This window comes from Oncorhynchus mykiss, chromosome 25 (assembly GCF_057628025.1).
Source record: "Oncorhynchus mykiss isolate SJ-2025 chromosome 25, ASM5762802v1, whole genome shotgun sequence".
NCBI lineage: Eukaryota > Metazoa > Chordata > Actinopteri > Salmoniformes > Salmonidae > Oncorhynchus > Oncorhynchus mykiss.
In genome coordinates, this window is record NC_143046.1 from 35,576,317 (window position 1) to 35,593,462 (window position 17,146).

Consider the following 17,146-nt stretch of genomic DNA (forward strand, 5'->3'; position numbering starts at 1 on the left):
TCCAACCTCACCGAGCTCGAGCTGTTTTGCAAGGAGGAATGGGAAAAAAATTCAGTCTCTCGATGTGCAAAACTGATAGAGACATACCCCAAGCGACTTACAGCTGTAATTGCAGCAAAAGGTGGCGCTACAAAGTATTAACTTAAGGGGGCTGAATAATTTTGCACGCCCAATTTTTCAGTTTTTGATTTGTTAAAAAAGTTTTAAATATCCAATAAATGTCGTTCCACTTCATGATTGTGTCCCACTTGTTGTTGATTCTTCACAAAAAAATACAGTTTTATAACTTTGTTTGAAGCCTGAAATGTGGCAAAAGGTCGCAAAGTTCAAGGGGGCCGAATACTTTCGCAAGGCACTGTATGTAAACTGTATATGGGTAAGAAAAAAATAGATTTACTCCATTTTGAATTCAGGCTGTAACAACAATGTGGAGTAAGTCAAGGGGTATGAATACCACACCTATGGTTCCAGATACAGCTTCCCATCAATCATCGCCTGTCATATGAATAGGTCAATAATAGGAAGGAATGAGCATAACAGGATTGAGCATCAATGGATGCAAGTAGCAGGCAGAGACAATGCAGACACAAATCAAATAGCTGTGTGTAGCAGTATGTGTGAAATCATACAAGCAACATAAACATTGCTCTGGAAGGTTTGATTGAATCAGATCCCCATTAGAACAAAAGTGCGTCATAGCTTTTGCATGGGTGCCAGTTCAATGTTTTTCAATGAAAATATTACAGAGCCAGACCTGTCACTGTTCCCCCTGATACAATTACATAAATAGAATAATTTGACTATTTTCAATTCTCTCTCTCAACCATTCGAGGGTGTCATCTCTCCATGCGATTACCAGCTCCCTTGTTTGCGACACAGCCTTTTTTTGCCAGGAAGTGCAAGTTCCAATGGTGAATTCACACGTCCTGACTTCACATGACTGTCTACTCTGTGGCAAGGCCTTCTCACTCTTTAGCCAACTGAATGCTCCTATGATCTTTCAAGGCCTGCCAGATCTCTCCGACTCCCAACCTTCTCCGCCTTGGCTCTGACTGCCTCTTCACCATGTAGTAGGAGCCTGTGTCAATGCCTATTAAGCTTGAGAAGCACCCCCAAACGAAGTGGACGTTTCCTTTCTCTCTGCTTTTCTCCGCCTTGTTTCTGTGGGACCTTCGAAGCGCTTGAGTTCTTATTCTCCCCACCGCCAGCCCCTGACAACGAGGCTCAGACTTGTCCTTTTGGGGGAAATTCAGGCAAAGGAGTCATCCTAATGACAAAGGGTTGGCCAGAGGACTGCTCCCTCGGTTGCCCTTACCACTAATGCATTGCAGAGACGGACGAGCTGATAGGTTGTGAATATACATGTGCAGGGCCTCTGAGTGGGAGCGAAATGAGGAGTGGTGGTGGGAATGTCACACGGTTTGCTTTCCTTCACACACTTTAGTGTGTGTGTGTGTGTGTGTGTGTGAGAGAGAGAGAGAGAGATCTGGCAAAAGAGATTTGCAAATATAACAAATGGCGAACACTAAGTTTAAAACTGCTCAGCAGCCAGCGAGTAACATGCCGAAGACATTACCAAAGACATGAATATATTTCACATCCACAAACGGTTTGAGGTGGTCTACTCACCAATCAGCCTTTCTGCGAATAGGCTACTACAATTTCTATCAGCACAAACAGTCATAAATACTCCTCTCGGAATGTCAACCGTATTCCATGTGTCTTATCAGTTGTAATCAATCCACAAAGTAAGGAATGCAAAGTTGTTCACAAATTCTATCATGGACATTCCTGCTTGGGCTAGGTGAAACAGACACAAAGAGTGCTGTTACGCAGTCTTCACGCACGGTTTTAATCTAGTAACAATACATGTATTTTATATGGCGCTTTTCATTACAAACAATAATCTCAAAGTTGCTATGAAAACAAAAACAACATGTATGGATCTGGCTGTTCATGTATCTGGAGTCAGCAGCTTTCTAAATGAATGCTAACTGAGGACCCTAAATGATCCTCGTTTTCATCGCGACGGCACTATATAATATCTAGTCATGCATGTTGTTGCGGTTGTTGTTTTGTGATGTCATGTGTCTTTTTGTTATAGGTTTATGTTATAGGTGACATGCTGAGCATGTAAAGATACAAGTAATTACCGAACTGATAATACAAGTACACGGACACATTTCTAGATCCACGTTCTGTGTTTCAGTTCACAGATCTACGATGATATGAGCCGTCCCAAATCCTAAACGTTGGTATTGGAGAGGGATTCATGGAAATCTCATTTTTAGATTTGGCAGGCAAATACATTCTGATAGATATGCTGCAAGCATCTACTGCAAGCTATTACTTTGCATTGCCACCTGCTGGTGAAGAGTGAACCAATTCCATATCACTTCAAAATTGCTGTTGAGAAAGCCCAGAGCCATTCCATGTGTTGCGACCATTATGACAATACTAACATCTACAGCACAAGACGTTCTCCTCCTAAGAGAATGACAGGGGTATCTTCCACTGCGTTCAACTGAAAGTCTATGGGATTATCTAGAATCAAGTTATGTACATGTCTCAACTTGTTCATAAAGCATTAAAAAGACAACACCGATTTCTTCAAGATTTTCAAGAGAACATGAGACTATTCATAACTAAAATGTTACTGTCATCATCACCACCACCACCAGACAACATTAAAAACCCTGACGTTACACTTATCTTAAAAAGGTGTTTCTTCTTCCCTGTCTCCTTATCAGGTGCAGCACTAGAAAAATACCCACTAATTTAAAACTCCAACCATTATATCTCCAATTAGCTCTGTGTATAAGCCTACATGTGTCTGGAACACATGGTCACTCGTATATCAAACTGACTCAAGTGGGAGCTGTTTGGCCTAGAGCGCTGCGCAAATGAAATATGACAGAGTTCAACTTACAGTGTGAGGGCTCTGTGTGTGGGTGATGAATGCGCTTAGTATCCTACGCGGGGTCCCACACGGAGGAGTGTCTCTGCATAATCAGCATACCATTGTAGCTGATACCTGCACTGTGTCTGTCCTTTACCCTAGGCAAAGTATAGGAGCAGGTGCATGGTGTCCTCGGAGTGTGTGCGTGTGCGCATGCATGAAAGAGTGCTTGCGTGTGCGTGTGTTCATGTGTTTCTGTTCAGCTCTTGTAATTTGAAAACATTTTCTAAAATGTCAGTCTGTTGTTCACATCTGTATGGGGAGCGGCACAGCTGCTTTTTCATCCAGTAAACATTGCCACAAGTGTCTTTCAGCTGAATCGTCAGGGGGATGGAATTAAATTGAACACTGCACAGCATTGTGCAAAAATAACATTACCGCTGTGCAGAGAAAATGCATGCTAAAAGAAAACCAAACTCATTAAAATTGCTCCGAGTAAACATTACAGATACACTCGTTTGACTTATTACTATTGAGGTTTCCTCATAGGCTGGGTGATATGTGAAGGCCTTATCTAACTCTAGGGGTCATAAGTCATATTACCCCCCCAGCAACAGTATGAGATATGGAGCTCACAGGGCTGTTTCAACATGCACTGCCTCAGACACTGTTATCTCCTCAAAGCCCTCTTCTATATCTTTGGCTCTAATTGGTTAAACACCACCAGTTCCTCACATCACCACAAATCTTTCTCCCCAAAGTCTTTTGATATAGAGACCCCTATCTCCACTGGCGCTGTGCTCTTCACACATAGCTATGACTGATTGAGTTGCTCATCCGCTAAATGTGAAAATCAATGCATTCGCAAAGGCACATATCAGACAACGGACCGCAGCTTATCACACTGAGATATTTGGACTATTTACAGCACATTTTTTGTGAATGAAAGGAACAGAAGTCTAGATAAAATGTAATGTTTCAAGTTTACTTCCATGTATACTATGTGGTGGTAATTTAACATTTGTAACCCTTAATAATATATTTTATTTGTGTAGCACTTTTCATTTAGACAGAAATCACAAAGCTCAATGTCTTAGTGATGATTTGTTCCCTACTTACAGATGCTGAGGGTTGGACTCAATAAACTGCAGAAATATTCAACTGTTAGAGAGACATCCTGTCATTACAGCCATTAACTGATAAAAGTATTAAAATTGACTTTTACTGGTCCAGAAACTATGTGAACATTTCGCCAGTCTGTGTTTGATCAAAGCCCAGTCTTCGTCAATCTGGTCCACAGCCTGTGGAAGGTTCAATGCAAAGAACAAGGCTTCTGCAGTTGATCCCCATTCAAATATTGGGATCATTTTACAGTTTTTATTAGTTATCATACAGTTAATTTAAGAACATGATTGCCTGTAAGCAGTCTCCTTATGCTATATCGCAATCACATTTTTCAGTCTTTTTCATTGATTGGACAAATGTTGCTAGCACAAGTCAATCTCTGGTGTCATCTTTGATGCCATTCAAGCCTAGGTACCTTGCAAATGTAGGATTTTACCATGTCTGTAGTTTACAGTAAGACTTTTTTGATAATGCTATGTTAGAGAGAGGGTTTCCCAGGAATCTCAGACAAAAGGAAAAGAATACAAGCAGTGACCCAGCAATGGAAGGTCATACACCCTCCAGATCAACCACACGCATCTTCAAATCTCCACCACATGGAGCTGGACCTCAGTCTTCCTGCAATCAGACCAGAACAGGTGACGTCAAAAGGAGAGGCCCAAGACTTGATGGGAGATAACTTTTAAGAAAGCCACTCTGGACTAAACTCTCTTCTCTATGAACTAAATGGTCGCTGTTTGGTATTCTCCTCAGTCTTTTCTAATGAGGACTTGGGGTCAGTCTAATTGTGGCAGGAAATACTGCACTGATCAGAGGTGCAATTTGAGGGGAAATTAGGATTACCTCATCATCTCTGTGGTTGGGGCAGAGAGAGCAGAGAGCCCCTAGGCTGCTCCGATGCTTCTTCTCGGGCCAGGAGCTGCACAAATGTGGGAAGAGTGTGTATGTTTTGGGGGGGAACTTGGACAGGCTCAAGGGAGGTGATCATTAGACAAAATCTGAGGATGAGAGTCTGGGAGGTATGGGTGAGGGCGATGCACCCACAACGCGTTATATTTTACAGCGAAGGCTGCAGAAGAAGCAAACTCTTTTGTCCACGCACACCTGCTGGGGAAGAACGGGTGCACCCGATTGGCTGGGGAAACTTGTTTAAACCTGTCTGAAGGCTCTCATATATTTAATACCCCAACATACATTTGTTCAAATGGGTAGAAGGCATGTGATGTTTTGACTAACCACCGGCCGTATATGACACCCGGTGGTCACAGCGGGCCAATGGTGCAACCTTGGAATAATCATCTTTATCTTGCCTCTTCATAGCAGTAGTAGTAAAGAACAAACTGCAGTTTCAAATAACATTTCATACTGAATGGGCTGACTTTGGAGAGAATGTCTGAAAATGCCATGAAGCACAAGGCTCTAGCATCTGCAATACAAAGCATTTTTATCATATTTCTTGCCCCATCATAATACTTGGCACTAAAGCTCCTGTCCCCCCCCCCCCCCCCCCCCCCCCAGAAAACTAACCAGATAACAAGGCAAGCTTCTGAAAGATTCCCCTGTCCAACTATTTACCGTGGAACAGCCTCCTTTTGTCCCGGTCCCTTTAATCAGATCATAACTTTGATCCACCCACCTATCAGGAAATTAAAGGCTCTTGACTCAAGTTCTCCATTAGCTCGTAAATTTGGCCATAGTTGTGCACAGGTTGTCCTTTCCAGTGTTCCACCATTCTAGCTCTGTGCCAAGCCACGCTGCACATGTACACAGAGAACAAAGATCCAGCCCGCAAAGTACAAATTCCTGCTTTCTTCTTTGGATCTAATAGGCTTTGAACAATAGGGAATTGTCTCATTGAATGTGTTAAAACTTTTTTTTTTATCATGCCTCATTCCCATGCCTTCTATCTGATTGTCTCTATTGAAATCGTATAGATAGATTAATGGTAGACTTGTGAATATTGTCTAAAAAATATACACATTGTCAATTGTTATATAAAATGTATGTTTAGCTGTCAGAGATCCCACTATAATAACACCAGACACCCAAACTGCAAGGTGTGTGGGTTTTAGGTTTGCAAAGCCGTTCGTTTCCACATTTCAACACAGAACAAACAGTCTGATTCACTAGCTGAATCTCTAACCCTAATCTCCCTGCTTCCGATACCACAGGAAGCCCCCCATCCCCCTGTAAACTCCCCCCCCCCCCCCTAAAGCCAAGGGCGAGCAGAGCACGCAGAGGCACACACCTCTGCCTGCGAAGAGCAAACAGGGGGATCTATATTTCACCAAAGCAGGCCCCACACTCAGGCCTGGGTACAAGTAAACAATAGTACTGAGGGTCCATAATTGATGGCACCATTCCCTTTCATACAGTAAATACATGTCAAACAGTGGGGACAAGGCGGCCAGATTACCCAAGATTTGCAACACCTCTGGATTACCCAAGAATGCCTGTCTTTGATCTCCCACCACTTAGCCTTTGATTCCCTGTAATTATTAAAAGAGGCGGCTTTTTGTGCCAGAAAAATGATAAATGACTAACGATTTCTTAATTTTGCATTGGCGGGTGGCAAAGAGACCTTATCTGTGGTGTGGTGCACATGAGCAGCAGTGACAGAGGAAAAACATGTATATGATACTTTGACTCCAAGTGTTGATTTGTAAAAGATAATAATAATAATAATAATAATTGTCAGCTGTATCTGCACCAAAACTCTGGTATTTTTCATCCTGTAGCTTGTTCTCCATTTTGTGCTGACCAACTGGCAGGTGTCTTCACTGACATTTTCAACATGTCCCTGATTGAGTCTGTAATACCAAACTGTTTCAAGCAGACCACCATAGTCCCTGTGCCCAAGAACACAAAGGCAACCTGCCTAGATGACTGCAGGCTGCCTGTCATCCAGGACCTCTACACCAGGAGGTGTCAGAGGAAGGCCCTAAAAATTGTCAAAGACCCCAGTCATAGACTGTTCTCTCTAGTACCGCATGGCAAGCGGTACCGGAGTGCCAAGTCTAGGACAAAAAGTATTCTCAACAGTTTTTACCCCCAAGCCATAAGACTCCTGAACAGGTAATCAAATGGCTACCCGGACTATTTGCATTGTGTGCCCCCCCCAACCCCTCTTTTACGCTGTTGCTACTCTTTGTTTATCATATATGCATAGTCACTTTAACTATACATTCATGTACATACTACCTCAATTGGCCTGACCAACCAGTGCCCCCGCACATTGGCTAACCGGGCTGTCTGCATTGCGTCCCGCCAGCTACCACACACCAACCCCTCTTTTACGCTACTGCAACTCTCTGTTCATCATATATGCATAGTCACTTTAACCATATCTACATGTACGTACTTCCTCAATCAGCCCAACTAACTGGTGCCTGTATGTAGCCTCGCTACTGTTATAGCCTCGCTACTGTATATAGCCTCGCTACTGTTATAGCATCGCTACTGTTATAGCCTCGCTACTTGCTGTATATAGCCTCGCAACTTATTTTTCTTTTTACTGTTTTAATTTTTTTACTTACCTATTGTTCACCTAATACCTTTTTTTGCACTATTGGTTAGAGCCTGTAAGTAAGCATTTCACTGAGAGGTTGTATTCGGTGCAAGTGACAAATAAACTTTGATTTGATTTGCTGCCAACATATTGACTCAAATCTCTAGCCAATTTAATAATTAAAAATTGGATGTAATAAATGTATCACTAGTCACTTTAAACAATGGCACTTTATATAATGTTTACATACCCTACATTACTCATCTCATATGTATAAACTGTACTCCATACCATCTACTGCATCTTGTCTATGCCGCACGGCCATCGCTCATCCATATATTTATATGTACATATTTTTATTAATTCCTTTACACTTGTGTGTATAAGGTCGTTGTTAGACTTGTTAGATATTACTGCACGGTCGGAACTAGAAGCACAAGCATTTCGCTACACTCACATTAACATCTGCTAACCATGTGTATGTGACCAATAACATTTGATTTGATTTGACCCTCCACCTCCAAATCGATCCCTCTCCGGAGTACAGGCCTCAAGTGTAATGCTCATTCCTTCGATGATAAACGCGAATCCGAACATCACCCCTGTTGAGACAAAACCGCGACTCGTCAGTGAAGAGCACTTTTTGTCAGTCCTGTCTGGTCCAGCGACGGTGGGTTTGTGCCCATAGGCGACGTTGTTGCCGGTGATGTCTGGTGAGGACCTGCCTTGCAACAGGCCTACAAGCCCTCAGTCCAGCCTCTCTCAGCCTATTGCGGACAGTCTGAGCACTGGTGGAGGGATTGTGCATTCCTGGTGTAATTCGGGCAGTTGTTGCCATCCTGTACCTGTCCCGCAGGTGTGATATTCGGATGTACCGATCCTGTGCAGGTGTTGTTACACGGTGTCTGCCACTGCGAGGACGATCAGCTGTCCGTCTTGTCTCCCTGTAGTGCTGTCTTAGGCATCTCACAGTACGGTCATTGCAATTTATTGCCCTGGCCACATCTGCAGTCCTCATGCCTCCTTGAAGCATGCCTAAGGCACATTCACGCAGATGAGCAGGGACCCTGGGCATCTTTCTTTTGGTGTTTTTCAGAGTCAGTTGAAAGGCCTCTTTAGTGTCCTAACTTTTCATAACCGTGACCTTAATTGCCTACCGTCTGTAAGCTGTTAGTGTCTTAACGACCGTTCCATGGGTGCATGTTCATTAATTGTTTATGGTTCATTGAACAAGCATGGTAAACAGTGTTTAAACCCTTTACAAGGAAGATCTGTGAAGTTATTTGGATTTTTATAAATTATCTTTGAAAGACAGGGTCCTGACAAAAGGGATGTTTCTTTTTGCTGAGTTCATGAAACTAAGGTTGCTTAATTGCATTGTCAATATCGATCCTAGAGTGAATGTGAGTAAACAATGAAACTGGTGGAAAAGTTTTTTCTCCTTAAGGAGTTCCATAAGCCAGGGCCGGCAATGGCTCTCAGTTGCCAGTTGCATGCTACGGAAGGAGATACTGAACCAAGATGAAAGACCGCCTGCATGCAGGGACAAGGGAGAAGATGAGACAGAAAGAATATATGTCTCCAAAACAATTCCATTATTGACACAGTGCAGGCAATAAGGGCCCTTTTTTAAAAACCCCATCAAAGTTCTTTACGGGAGGCCAAAAGGAAAATAATGTGCTAGGCTACGGCTACTGGCTCGTGCAGCATCAAAGAGTTGCCTTCATCTCTTAGCCAAGCTCAAAACCTTTTGGGGCATCTCGGCTTTGATGTGCCGATTACCTGGATACGTTGGCGGGACGTTATTGGGCTAGGTGAGCCACCGTGTTCTGTGAGGACAGCCCAGTGCCGGCGGCGTTCAGTTTGCTCAACCTGCATGCTGCCTGGGATTTGGCTGCTGTGCCCTCAGGTTCTGTGCCGAGCATGTTTTCCCTCGGCCCCCATCCTTTTAAATGTCCGTGAAGATAAGATGGGGTGTGGGATCATTTGAGAAGGGCAGCTCTCCGTGTGGAGTGCAGACACAGTAGATGAGAAGTGTGGTGCCTGTTCCTTTTGGGGTTTTGTGTTTCAAAGAGAGGTGAGTCGGCAAGGAAATGTTGGGAGTTTTCTGTGGAGGCATATGTAGTAGTGGCCTTGTCTAGTGCACGCTGGACACAATGTCATTGAAGTGATATTTAATGTAGATACCAAACTTTCACCATGACATGGTTATTGTAGCATAACAGTTGTTTTAAATGACTACAAGCACAATGATCCCAGATAACCAATCTCTTGAAGGAATGGGATTGAGAAATTTGCAGCTCAGGGATATAATTCTAGGGGCGTCGAATGTTCAGCTTGCTGCAAGTCACTATGGAAGCTCTAGTCTAGAGTGCCCAGTTTAATTGTGTTTCGGAGCATGTTTTAACTCTCTCCATGGTAAAAATAGTAAGAAAATAGATGTAATTGTTGTAAAAATCTGTAAGTGTGCTTAATTTACTAGCATCTGTATTTAAGTATTATAATTACACTCTTTTCCTTTTGGTGGACAGAACTTTTGGTGGACAGTTACTACATTACACAGAATTACAATTTTTACCACATAAGAATTACAGGAAATACACATCATTTTTTACCTCGGATTGGTGAGTTTAAAGTGGCATAAAAACCTATTACATAAAACAAATCAATATTTTGGGTTTAGTACCAGTGTTTTTAGCATATGCACCTGTCTGTAGTGGGACTTACGCATCATTCATGACAAGTGGGAAACTCGGAACCTTGCAAGTGACTCGGAATGGCGCAAGTTATTTCAGAAGAGCTTCTTATTGGTTGATTCTGCTACTTTCCAAGTGGGAAACTCGGGTATTTCTCTACAACGAGCTTCCAAGTCAGAAATGTCTGAGTGCAGGCTCGTGCAGGCAAGTGGGAAACTTGGGTATTTCTCTACAACGAGCTTCCAAGTCAGAAATGTCTGAGTGGGCCTCCCGGGTGACGCAGTGGTTAAGGGCGCTGTACTGCAGTGCTAGCTGTGCCACCAGAGACTCTGGGTTTGCGCCCAGGCTCTGTCTTAACCGGCCGTGACCGGGAGGTCCATGGGGCGACGCACAATTGACCTAGCATCGTCCGGGTTAGGGAGGGTTTGGCCGGTAGGGAAATCCTTGTCTCATCGCGCACAAGTGACTCCTGTTCCTCCGACACATTGGTGCGGCTGGCTTCCGGGTTGGATGACGCTGTGTTAAGAAGCAGTGCGGCTTGGTTGGGTTGTGTATCGGAGGGTGCATGACTTTCAACCTTCGTCTCTCCCGAGCCCGTACGGGAGTTGTAGCGATGAGACAAGATAGTAGCTACTAAAAACAATTGGATACCATGAAATTGGGGAGAAAAAGGGGTAAAATAAAAAAATTAAAAACAGAAATGTCTGAGTTCCCTAGTTGCGAAATGGCATGAATGCAGCATTAGAATTCAGCTCTCATTTTCAGACCACGGTGGCAAGACAAAATGTGGGGGTTCTTCCTACAAATGACTTTGGCCTCAATATTATACACCGATTTCAGGGTCAAAGTATCACTCAAATGTGAGCCAACTCGTCGCTATTTAGAAATCGATGTTGTGTTGGCTGTCTGACATAAATAGTCTTACAGAGATATATACTCCCGTTCAAACGTTTGGGGTCACTTAGAAATGTCCTTGTTTTTGAAAGAAAAGCACATTTTCTGTCCATTAAAACAACATCAAATTGATCAGAAATACAGTGTAGACATTGTTAATGTTGTAAATGACTATTGTAGCTGGAAATGGCTGATTTTTAATGGAATATCTACATAGTCGTACAGAGGCCCATTATCAGCAACCATCACTCCTGTGGTCCAATGGCACGTTGTGTTAGCAAGAGGACAAGTACATTAGAGTGTCTAGTTTGAGAAATAGACGCCTCACAAGTACTCAACTGGCAGCTTCATTAGAAAGTATTCGCAAAACACCAGTCTCAACGTCAACAGTATAGAGGCGACTCCGGGATGCTGGCCTTCTAGGCAGAGTTGCAAAGAAAAAGCCATATCTCAGACTGGCCAATAAAAGGAAAAAATTAAGATTGGCAAAAGAACACGGACACTGGACAGAGGAACTCTGCCTAGAAGGCCAGCATCCCGGGGTCGCCTCTACACTGCTGACGTTAAGACTGGTGTTTTGCAGGTACTATTTAAAGGAGCTGCCAGTTGAGGACTTGTAAGGCGTCCGTTTCTCAAACTAGACACTCTAATGTGCTTGTCCTCTTGCTCAGTTGTGCACTGGGGCCTCCCACTCCCACAGCTGGCGCTCTTCTGTGAAGGGAGTAGTACACAAGATCTTCAGTTTCGTGGCAGTTTCTCGCATGGAATAGCCTTCATTTCTCTGAACAAGAATAGACTGATGAGTTTTGGAAGAAAGTTCTTTGTCATTTTGAGCCTGTAATCAAACCCACAAATGCTGGTGCTCCAGATACTCAACTAGTCTAAAGAAGGCCAGTTGTATTGCTTCTTTAATCAGAACAACAGTTTTCAGCTGTGCTAACATAACCACAATAGGGTTTTCTAATGATCAATTAGCCTTTTAAAATGACAAACTTGGATTAGCTAACACAACGTGCCATTGGAACACAGGATTGATGGTTGCTGATTGTCACGGATCCCTCCGGAACTTTCATTACGCACACCTGTCCCCTGTTCCCACTGATTAGTACTTGTATAAGTGTGCCCTTTGGTTTCCAGTGGGCTGTTGATTATTGTTACAATGTCCATTGGTGTGTGTGAGTACCTGTGCTGTGTGTTTTGGCTTTTGTGCCATTGTGCAGATGATTATGGGTCTCGTCCCATGGGTTAATCATTGTGTGTTATTTATTCGAGGTACTCCTCGCTCTTTTCTTTTGGGTTTCTACCCTGTGTTTTGTTATGTGTTTGTTTAGTCTTCGTCCCCGTGCCTTTACACGGCACGCCGTAATTTGGGCTTAATAAAAAACCTTAATACGCATTCCTGCGTCAGTCTCCCGATCCTTCATGCCAACGTAACATTGATAATGGGCCTCTGTAGATATTCCATTGAAAATCAGCTGTTTCCAGCTACAATAGTCATTTACAACAGTAACAAGGTCTACACTGTATTTCTGATCAATTTGATGTTATTTTAATGGACAGAAAGTTATTTTCTTTAAAAAACAAGGACATTTCTTTCTAAGTGACCCCAAACTTTTGAATGGTAGTGTAGATAAATGGCTACTACAAGTTCACACCTATTGACAGATATACATGTATGTGGTACACCCAAGTTCTTTAAGGTTTGTCTCTTAGAGTTTAAACAGAATTTGTTGGCATGGTTATTTTCCCAGTTCCATTTATTTCAATATAATGTCAAGTGATTAATTTGCCGTGCCATTGATTACAGTAGAACAAGCTAATCAATTCCAGTTTAGTGGCCACTTGGTAAATACTGGTGCGTGTGCAGTTGAAGGTACTAAAAAAGAAAAATATAAGTATTCTGAACACATGTTTGACAGATGTAGTCATATGTAGAGTGTAATTATTATGTTTGGGTCTTCAAAATATCACAACTTATTTCAGCATATTGATTATGAATTTGGACAATTAAAAACGGGTGTTTAGACACTGGGCAAAAAAAAAAACTAAAATCCATGACAAGCAGCAGTATCATTTTCAACTCATGTTTTAGTAATATGAATTCAATTAACAATTCAAATGTACCATTTATAACAGGATTCCACTTAATCAGGTAAAAACTACTGAATGAGCTCAAAAACATTCTATGATGAACTGATTTTGATTCATAAAATTGTGAAAATATGTTTGCCCTGCCTAGTAATTATTCTGTTCAATGAACTCTGGGTACATGTAATAAATCAACTTATCAAGACCTGATTATGTGAGAGACAACCTACTCCCTCCATGTAAGGGAGGTAAGAGAGGCCCAGCAGAAGGTAAAGATGAGGAAGAGGGAAAATGAGACCGTGAGAGTTCTGGGGTTTGACAAATTACACACGAGCCAGAGAAATCAGACAACAATGGCAAAGTGTTGCTGCGCTAGGTCCTACAGAGAAAACCAACACACACCAACACACAGCCGATAGGATTGTTGGAGGTTTTGATTTCTCATTACAAGTTCACTGGTTCCTAAGGACTCAGTGGCAGAAAGTTACTTACACTCATTCACGCTCTTACACACACACACACACACACACACACACACACACACACACACACACACACACACACACACACACACACACACCTACCTTACACTTTACAGAGACAGGGCTTGGATTATAATCAAATATGACCACTCAGTCCAGCTTGGTTGATGAATGAGCTAATAGGCTGTACCCACCAAGAGAGCATGATGCAAGTAGGCCTATGTATGTTTTAAGAGAATGTAGTAGGCAATGTGCTGGGGGTTTCCTGCTGGGGAGGCCTAAAGGGCATTGCACCACATTCCCATTCTGCACTTCAAAAACAGCCCTTGGAGCACTGCCCGGGGGCTTTCGCCATTAACTTGCCACTTGGCGGCCAACTGCAGGGAGCAGCAGAGACAAAAGCCACTGCCCATCCCTGCATGCTCTGATTGCTCCAAGAGGGCCAGGGCTAAAAATCTGTGTGCCCTGACTGGGACGGGATGAGGCCTCGGTTTGGCATGGCAGAGCGTAGATTCCCCTGCAGAATGTTTGGTTGTATTTGGCGCAGGCCATTCAGAACTGGGTATTTATCAGTTCTGTGAATGCCAGTCAATTGATTCAGTGTGCAATGTTGGAGGCTTCTTTGCTGTTTTGTTGAAGACGTTGACATTCCACAGATTCAAATTGAAATCAAATATCAAATCGGGAGATGAGACCACACTCAAAGACGTGCAGCAGGCTATGTTCTAGTGCTATTTCAACATGTTTTCTCTTTCTGGTCCAATGCTCTACCATGTATTCCCAAACTTCCCAAACTACCACCAGGGGTACAACCAATGCAGTCGGGGGTACGCCAAATAGAAATGTGAATCAACTTTTTTTAAATACAATTTTTATATAAAACAATTCTTCACATTTTCAAACAGTCAATTTAGTAAGGCCCGCGTCCATAGAGACACATTTCCAGCTCTACTGGTAGTACTGCTACTACCAGCAGTACTACACCTGCACCTGTCGACGACACAAGTTGTTCTGCTTCCACAAGAACATCCAATGCTAGCATCAGTAATTCTACATTTGTTGTTAGCCTAGCTAGCATGTACGCTGACAGTTGTGAATCTGATGCAGCCGAAGAGCTGCTGCCCCCTTACCCGGGAAAGCAACGAACAACAGACAGGGACGTTGGACCGTCAAAGAGCCGCAAATATGATGAGAACTACATTGATTTGGGGTTCACTTATATTGGGAGTAGTGCCTTTCCTCAGCCAGTGTGTTATATAAGCAAAAGTACTTTTTTCCAACACGATGCGCAGACATTTAGAAACAAAACACTCTTGCGCATACATTTAGAAACAAAACATGCCAAATTGAATAATAAGCCACGGGAGTTTTTTGAGCGAGAATTAAGATGACTTTTGAGTAGTAAAACATGCATAAAAGCAACAGATACCATTAATAAGACGAGGCTAGAAGAGTCTTATATGGTGAGCTACCGAGTGGCTAGGACAGGCATGCCCCATACTATTGTGGAGGACAAAATGATTCATGCTGCTGCGGATATGGCTGGGACAATGCTGGGGGAAAAGGCCCAAAAAACTATACAGACAATGTCTTCATCAAACAACACTGTTTTATGACACATCAGTGACCTGGCAGGAGATGTTTTGAAACAATTACTGCTTCGCATACAAGCCAGTGAATTCTATGCATTACAGCTGGATGAGTCAACAGACATGGCGGGCCTGGCACAGCTCCTGGTATATGTCCGTTACATTTATGGGGGTTTATTTTTTTATTTTACCTTTATTTATCTAGGCAAGTCAGTTAAGAACACATTCTTATGTTCAATGACGGCCTAGGAACAGTGGGTTAACTGTCTTGTTCAGGGGTAGAATGGCAGATGTTTTACCTTGTCAGCTTGGGGATTTGATCTTGCAACCTTTCGTTTACTAGTCCAACACTCTAAATACTATGCTACCTGCTAACGCGTGTGCAAGCATTTGCTCCCGACACCACTTGGGTACACTGCAGCATCCACCAAGAGGCTCTTGCTGTCAAGGGAATGCCTGACAGCTTGAAATACATTTTGGACACTGCTGTGAAAATGGTTAACTTTCTCAAAGCAAGGCCCCTGAACACTTGTGTGTTTTCTGCACTATGAAATTATATGGGCACCGACCATGTAGCGCTTTTACAACATACAGAAGTGCGCTGGTTTTTAAGGGGCAAAGTATTGACAATTTATTTTTAAATTGAGAGACGAGCTTAAAGTTTTCTTTACTGATCATAATTTTCACTTGTCTAACCGCTTGCATGATGACGAGTTTATCACACAACTGGCCTATCCGGGTGATTTATTCTCGCCTGAATGATCTGAATCTAGGATTACAGGGACTCTCCGTTACTATATTTAATGTGCGGGACAAAATTGAGGCTATGATTAATAGGTTCTTCTCTATTTGCATAAACAAGGACAACACACAGGTCTTTCCATCATTGTATGTTTTTTTGTGTGCAAATGAACTCAAGTTTACGGACAATGTCAAATGTAATATAGTGAAGCACCTGAGTGAGTTGGTTGAACAATTATGCAGGTACTTTCCCGATGACACAAACAACTGGATTCGTGATCCCTTTCATGCCCTGCCTCCAGTCCACTTAACCAATATCTGAACAAGAGAGCCTCATCGAAATTGCAACAAGTGGTTCTGTGAAAATGTTATTTAATCAGAAGTCACTGCCAGATTTCTGGATTGGGCTGCGCTCAGAGTATCCTGCCTTGACAAATCGCGCTGTTAAGACACTGATGCCCTTTGCAACAACGTACCTATGTGAGAGTGGATTCTCGGCCCTCACTAGGATGAAAACTAAATATAGGTACAGACTAAGTATACAGTATATGTGTACAGTATATGGTGTTTCATCTTTGGACATCTCCTACTTGCCTGGCAGGTGTTGGAATTAGATAAACCCATCATTTCAAATAAAAGTGCAGAGAAGTGAAGCGGATTTACAGACTGTCCAAGAAAAAAAGGGTCCCATTGTCCATTTCCTATGTGAGGTAATGATAATAAATGAAAGGCTTTTTTCTCTCTTTTTGACGTCTCTCGCTCTCTCTCCTCGCTGACGTGTTTTGCCATACTGCGATCTCCTGTGTCTCCGGGCCCTCAGGTTATTTGGATATGGCATGGAGTCAAAGCTCTGTCAATCAGATAAGCACTGACCTAGCAGGCCTCATAGATAAGACATTACACAGCAAGAGGAAACGGCAGACAGTGGGGACACAAGGCCGACTACAAAGGCTCAGTGAAGCAAGGCTGATCACGACGGCTCTTCAACCACATAGGGCTGCCAAGAATGAAGTATCGCTTGTCCCAATTTAAAATGACTGGATCAAATCTGGATCTGGTGGATACTTGTCTCTCTTTAAGCATCTGCCTTCAAAATCCCTCCCATTTTCAGGGTACAGAACCCA